We start from the raw sequence: 7,500 nt of genomic DNA, 5'->3' as shown, positions 1-7,500 counted from the left end.
TAATCCTTTTGTAACCGTCTAATGTTACAGCGTTTTCGTATCAAACGGTTATATCATATCATGCTACGATATGAGTATTTGACAAATGCCCAGTTGCATATGCCGGTTAAAATCACATTTTAAAGTGTTGGCTGCTTGCTCATTCGTCCTCATTTATGTTAATTTCTACAAAGGTAGTTTAAATTTTATTGATGTCAGAACATAACTTATGTCACCTGCTTTAAATACATGAGAGATGATTGCCAATTATCCACATGACTCGATAAGGAATCGAGGCTGGAACCTTTAGCAAAAATTACGACCTCTCTTTTAATCTCAAACAATTTCTAATTATTGAATTTGTAGGGAAATAAATGGTTGATTGTTTCCCGATTAAATGTAGTAAAACATTTTTATCTTTCAAAGTCTTTATTACCAACGAAGTTGGAAGGAGCTTACTTTTTCCCTCGTGTTTGTGTGTTTGTTTGTGAACAGCTTCCTGGCCACAATTTAATTGTAGAGCAATGAAACTTGCAGGGATTAACAGTGTGAATTAGTAATAGATTACCCTACCCCCCCCAAAAAAAAAAAAAAAAAAAAAAGTAGTGAACAAAATACTACAGCATTAATACTAGTTACGTACTTAAATAGTGTATTGAATATCTTCTTTTTTTTTTTGCATGTATTAATTTAACTTTTTATGAATATACATTTCTGTAAGGAAAAGATGGGCCCATTATAGGTAGTTCTCAACAATATAAAAGACATCTAAATAGGTTTAAAAAGTGGCAAACTGGTGAATCGATTCCAGGGACCTATTCTAATGCGTAATCTTTAAAGTTCAGCATTTAACCTGGATTCCTAAAGATAAAATTCTAATTAGTGGTAATAAGCTGGTTTCATTCCTGGTGAATCAGATATGAATTAAGAAATATAGAAATATAATAGAAGCATATATAAGTATACCTACCTAGTTTAATTGTAAACCAGAATATAATCAACGCTTTAGATAGATATAGCTATTTTCACTATGCTGAGAATCATCATGCAAATAACAATTAAGAGAAAACATGTAGAATTATACCCATGTCGTTGGCAAAAGTTTCCTTGTAAGCTGGTGGAACTTTGCATTTATTTAAATGGACTTGATATGGTCTTTGTATAGCTTCTTATGGTTACCACGTCTCCGGTGGTAAATTTTAGCCAACCTATCAAGTTTGGAAGCCATTCTTCCTGCACATATACTGTAGATCTCAACCAAGTTAGTCTACTTTCTGTATGGTAAGTAAAAGCATCCAGTTCCTTCTAAAATTTGTGTATGTTGAATACTTTCTTTCCAGGTGAGGCCCATGATTTTCTGCAAAGAAGAATTGTGAAACAGTTCTAGGCCTTTCATCATAGCGATGAAGTTGAGATACATACTGCTTTGTATGCTTAGATTTCATCTCTCACACTGTTAAAAACATGCACCAAGTGGCAAATATGTTGAAAAGATTGTGTTAGAAATATTTTGTATTGACTCTGGTGGTGGACCAAAATGGCATTGTCTTCAAGATAATACTGGTAAACCAGTTTACTTGTTAAACTTATTTTGTATGTAAGTGTAAACATCTGCTGTTGTACAGTCTAACTTCCATTCCGTATTTCATTTGGACCGTTTCCTTTTTGTCTGCGTTTTTCCAACATTATATTCAGTATTAAGGAGATGAACATTTTGAAACTGGAGAGACTAAACGTCACTTAGCTTTACTGCCATTTCCACAGGGAAGGATAAAGATTGCAAGTCCCCAATACTGACTTTTGCTTCCACTTTGGATTGAAAGAGTTGATGTATTTTGAGAATTTTTTTTCATCAACTCAGTGTTTTGCAAGTACCTCCCAGGTGAGGTTGTGCGGCACTACTACATCAAAAGCCCTGTTATGGCCAATGTACACTGTATAAGTTTGATTTTTGCTCCTGTTATTTCTTCTTTATTTGCAGTCACTTCTCCGTCCTTAGTTCCTATAGATGAGAGTTATTTTAGAATCTCAATGATTTTGGTATTTGCTTTCTGTCATTAGTGAATTGATAATCTTGTTCAGCTGAGTTCTGAGAAGGAAACTCCAGTTCTTGAACTTTTTTTATAGGAATTCCGTCATAACCAGAACTTTCAGCTTCTTGAATACTTGTTTATGCACCTAAACCATAGTGAAATATTTAAATCTTGTCGATGTCCTGTATGAGGGGTAGATTAGGCCGAACAACAATAACCGACTTACAAACGAAATAAACGATTGTTCAGTGTAGCTTGGAAATAATCAGTCTTGTGGTTTCGAATATCATTTTCTTCTGAGAGATATGATTCTATTTTTCTTAGACCTATAAAGAAATCAGATCCTATTATTATAACCTTCTATGTTTTTTCATCCCCATCTTGCATATCCTTTGATCTTTCTATCCTCAACAGTTTTGTAGCTTACGCAGTTAACCATGTAAGTCGACCTCTTGCCCTTCCATGTTTAGGGTAATGCTGCATTTATGGGATTTGCAAGACATACATCATCTGCCTTTAATTTTTGTTCAAGTAATTAGCGTACGATATCAAATTTCTCATCAAAGAAATTTGCTTGAGAGCACCTATAGTTACCGATTGTAGCTTCAGCAGCACCTTGTCTCAGTTTGCAGACCATTGTACACTCAATGCCTGGGTCTTCTTCGGGAATGCCGGTAATGGAAGTTTAACCCTTCGACTTTTCAGCACTAAAAGGATTCCTTTTCTATTGCTTTTCCACAGCAGCATAGTTCAATTTCTTAAGGGGCTATCGCACTCTAGCATATGATACTAATATATGCAAACGTATGGGGAAAAAAAAAATCCTACGTAGACAAACGCAAGAGGATCGTTAGGCTTTATGGTTTGTGTTTCCAGTTAGTGCAGACTGTTAAAAAGAACCGTAATTTTAATATGAAATTCAGCAGCTTGTATTTCAGTAAAATACAAGCGACCGTCATTTCTACCCTACTTTGTTATTATCTTTTACGGGTTGGTGAGCATAATATCACTCCATTTACGTCCATATATCCGCTTTTCAAAAGGTAAATGCCTAACAACATTTATTTTAGGAGTTTTGATGTTTTTTACGGCAAATTTTTAACAGAGGAGGCAAACGTTCCCACACACAGAAGATGATACAAAGTGTTGTTTATGTTCAAATTTTCAGCCCACAAGTTACTCTTACCCTGGGGATACACTTGTCGTACAGAGAATAGTCCAGAGGTACGATTAAGGTACATTACTGTATGTTTCTCATTCTGTATGACAATTCTTCTCAAAAGCGTTGTCCATGTTATAAATTAGTATTTTCACACAATATATTATTCAGTTATCATGGGTATTTCAAAATGTATTTTCTCAAAAGATATGATGACTTACATTCACATCAAAGTAAAGGTCTTTTTATAAAACAATTTGAATTTTTTTTTATGGAAGAATTTAAATTTCACGAAAAGAACCTCGATTCTATTTTCGCATCAGGAATTGATATTGATGTATGTATCAAAACAATTTTCACAATTGATGTATGGTGACTAAAATATATTTGACTTTCATTCTCTGACTACCGATTTTGGTGAAAAGGGATAATTATACTTTTAAAAAAACATTCATAACGTAAATTTTTTAAAAGAATATACTTCGTGCTTATTGTAACGATGTCAAAGAATGCTGATATATTAAATGTTCAAAGGCAATTTTAATTTGATCGAGTGGCTTAATGGTCAAGTTTATTAGCGAAAGAACGCTCATTTCTTAGATATATGAATATATTTTACAGATTAAATATTTTGTAATATATCAACGCTGTAGTTTGGTACCTCATCAGCAGTCCTCCATGGCACCTGAAGCAGATGCAATTATGGAACTTCATATGCTATTTCATTCACTGAACCAAAGTGGTATTCAATATCATCATATCACGAATGACCAAGATCTGTTCATTGCAGGAAACCCTTTGGGACGTTTCCTTTCTAGCCCTAATTGATGCTTCCTCTCGTGCAGGAACAAACACCCGAGAAGTCAGTGCCCTATCAATTTCCCTTGATAGAATGGAAAATACCTTCTATCATTACCTTCCCTTACAATCTCTTAATATCAGCCTCTTTTCCTTATTTATAACATCCCCCTCCCCTCAACCATTAATGCTATAATATGTCCTTTGCCTCTGATAGGGAAATAGTTCTGTTCCTATTTCAGGAGAGAAGGTTCAACTATTATAGTAAAAATATCATGTTTGTTTAATTATTACATTTTCATTGCTATTTGACAGGTTTTATATACTCATGAAGGATGGCTCTCAAATAAATAATAACCGGACATAGAAATCAGGTCCCGATTCAGTTGTAATGTTTCTATTACTGAAATAATGCTAAGCATTAAAAATGTTTCTAGATTTTGCTATACTATTGACCTCATGTAAACTATCCTGATATATGTAAAAGCCAAATTAAAGAATAGAATGTATATTTACATTCAATAGAAATTTCGACACAGTAAAATAATGCACTACATTAGGAGGATTAGACATAAATAAAGAGTTACATTATCACAGAAAATTTTTATTTATTCTATTTTTCTAATTAACAATCAGCGCTGATTTTGAAATTAATCGCAATCATTATCAAATACTCTTCAGTGAAAAAAAAAATAACTATGTTGAAAGCCTGTATAAAAAAAAAGGAATACTTTTGGCAGTACATCTGAAATTCATGTTTTTATATTTGCTTTTATATATTGCTGTCACCAAGACGTTCTTTATATCAACATATAAACATAACTCTCTAGTATGCATTCAGATCGGCTAGAACATAATCCTTCCTCGTTCATATTAAACTGGACCTCAGACATCACTCCAGAAAAAAGCTTGAAGAAACATGAGACAAATCAGTGAGAATGATATATTTTCCGAGACCAAATTTCTCAAAATTGATTAGTTGAAATGTCCCTATTACAGAATTTTATTTTTAAAAAAGGATTCAGTATGAATTTGAAATATATCTGAATTACGGTAAAAAATGGCGGGTCTAAGGAGTCGGTCAATGAGAGAGAGAGAGAGAGAGAGAGAGAGAGAGAGAGAGAGAGAGAGAGAGAGAGAGAGAGAGAGAGTCATAACTCCAATAACAATATACAAAGAAGGAATTCGGTACTCTAAAGCCAAATTAAAAAATATGGAAAACTGGATGACAGATGTTTATAAAAATACATACTCTGAAATCTATGTATATCTATAATATAAAAAGTGGCATTAGTATTATTAAAAGTATCAATAAGGGTTGAAATATTACAAAAGGTTTACGGTTTTAAAGTCAACCTTATGGTAAATGACAGGTCATAGCGCCAATTGCACAAGGTTGTAAAGACTGAACGAATATGCGCGAGAAATCAGGATTATCGTCATTACCCCCTTCCCCCTCAACCCCCCCCCCCCCCCCCAAACCCACCATCACCTACAAAACATCACTCGACAGGGCCTAAGGGAATGAGGTTTATCATGGACTATGTTTATACCAATGAAAATATGAAACCATATTTTACACTATTTAAATTCATAGATTACGAGGAAATGTATGAAGACAAGAACAAAATATAATTAGAGGAAAGCTTTGAAAATAGTCTATGGTAATATGTAGTAAGCAAAGCCTTATATATATGTAGAAAATAAATTCTTGCTTTTATGTCTAAGAATCTCTCAAACACTTTCGAAATATACCCACTTTTCAGGAAACATATCAAATAGTTAGACATCCTGAAATTAGATTCCTTGTCTCCAGCATGATGGATATAGAAGGTGGCAAGACACGGGATCATTCTTAGATTTGGGAGTCGGAAGAATGGAACCTAAACCAGCGTATGCAGTGAATAGGAAATAAGCAGGATATTCCACGGTTAAGAGTTAGTTAGAAAAATAAACTAAGATAATTCTTCTTTTGAATAAATAATAAAAGAACATACTTAATTTTTGTTATTAAACCCTTGAAAAAAAAGTAGTAATCGGTGTGGGATATGCTTATACAGCTTTATACCAATTTTCTTCTATATCATAAAAGGATAGTTCATAAAAATTTCTTTTATTTCTGTTACATCAATGTAACAGTTTCTTATTTCATATTATGGCAGTCTGAAACAAACAAATCAAACACCGATAAATATATCTAAGAAGATTATTACCGTATTCCAAAAAAAGTCAATCATTTTATGTTAAAGTCCAATACCATATTAAGGATTCATCATCAGAATTATAAAATAAAATCTTTATTAATCACTAATTGGAAACAGTATAATAATTTTTAGAAGCGAGACTTATATTTCACCTATATAATAAAAATTGAAATAAGTTTTTAAACAAGTGTCAGTGTGTGTTTGCATGTATGTGCGTGTGTGTGTCTTTTATATATTGCATATACACGTAAAAATCACAGGGAAACGTGATGCTCAGATGCAGAAGAACCACGGGGAAAATGAAAATACGAAATATACGATTAAGTCCTGACTAGTTTCGTGATACTTCTTCAGAGGACTGATTTATTGAGAGAGGTTTCTTTACATTTTATAGGGAAAGTAAACGTAGGAACATACATATAGAGAATTAGAGAACAATGACACTCCCTTACCAGCTACCTTGGCTGAGGTCAGGTATTAACTGGCCGGTGCTCCAACCTCATTAGACACCTGCCAAAAAGGGTCATTTCTGGTGGCGGGTAAATTCTTGTTTTTGACTTTCAGTACAGTTTATTTATATGAAAACACTGTAGGCTTATCTATATAAATACATAATCAAAACTATTTGTATATGTAAAACACATCTACATATAAATATATAAAAAAGATATATACATACATATACACAGACAGGCATTCATACACAAACATGCATAATATATGCATAGACATATACATATGTGTACACATACTGGTATATATATACAGACACATACATAGACTTACATACAAGTTATTTTTTACACGTGATTAACTTGTATACATATAAATATATATATATATATATATATATATATATATATATATATATATATATATATATATATATATATATATATATGTTCGTGCATTTACTATCCCTATAAAATGTAAAGAAACCTCTCTTAATAAATCAGTCCTCTGAAGAAGTATCACGAAACTAGTCAGGACTTAATCGTATATTTTGTATTTTCATTTTCCTTATGGTTCTTCTGCATATGCATATACATACACACACATATATATATATATATATATATATATATATATATATATATATATATATATATATATATATATATATTCATGAATATATATATATATATATATATATATATATATATATATATATATATATATCTTCGCGTTCAGAAGAGAAGAGTAGTCATACCAGGGTTGTAACTAAAAGAGAGAGACGGGGTGGAATGGTTTGAAATTGTGTGTGCTTGTGAGTGTATATCTATCTAAATATTTAGATGTCCTTTTTGCCGGCTCTGGTACACTAGTA

The sequence above is a fragment of the Palaemon carinicauda genome, chromosome 18 (assembly GCF_036898095.1).
Source record: "Palaemon carinicauda isolate YSFRI2023 chromosome 18, ASM3689809v2, whole genome shotgun sequence".
Taxonomy (NCBI): Eukaryota; Metazoa; Arthropoda; class Malacostraca; order Decapoda; family Palaemonidae; genus Palaemon; species Palaemon carinicauda.
Note: the sequence above shows the minus strand (reverse complement) of the source record.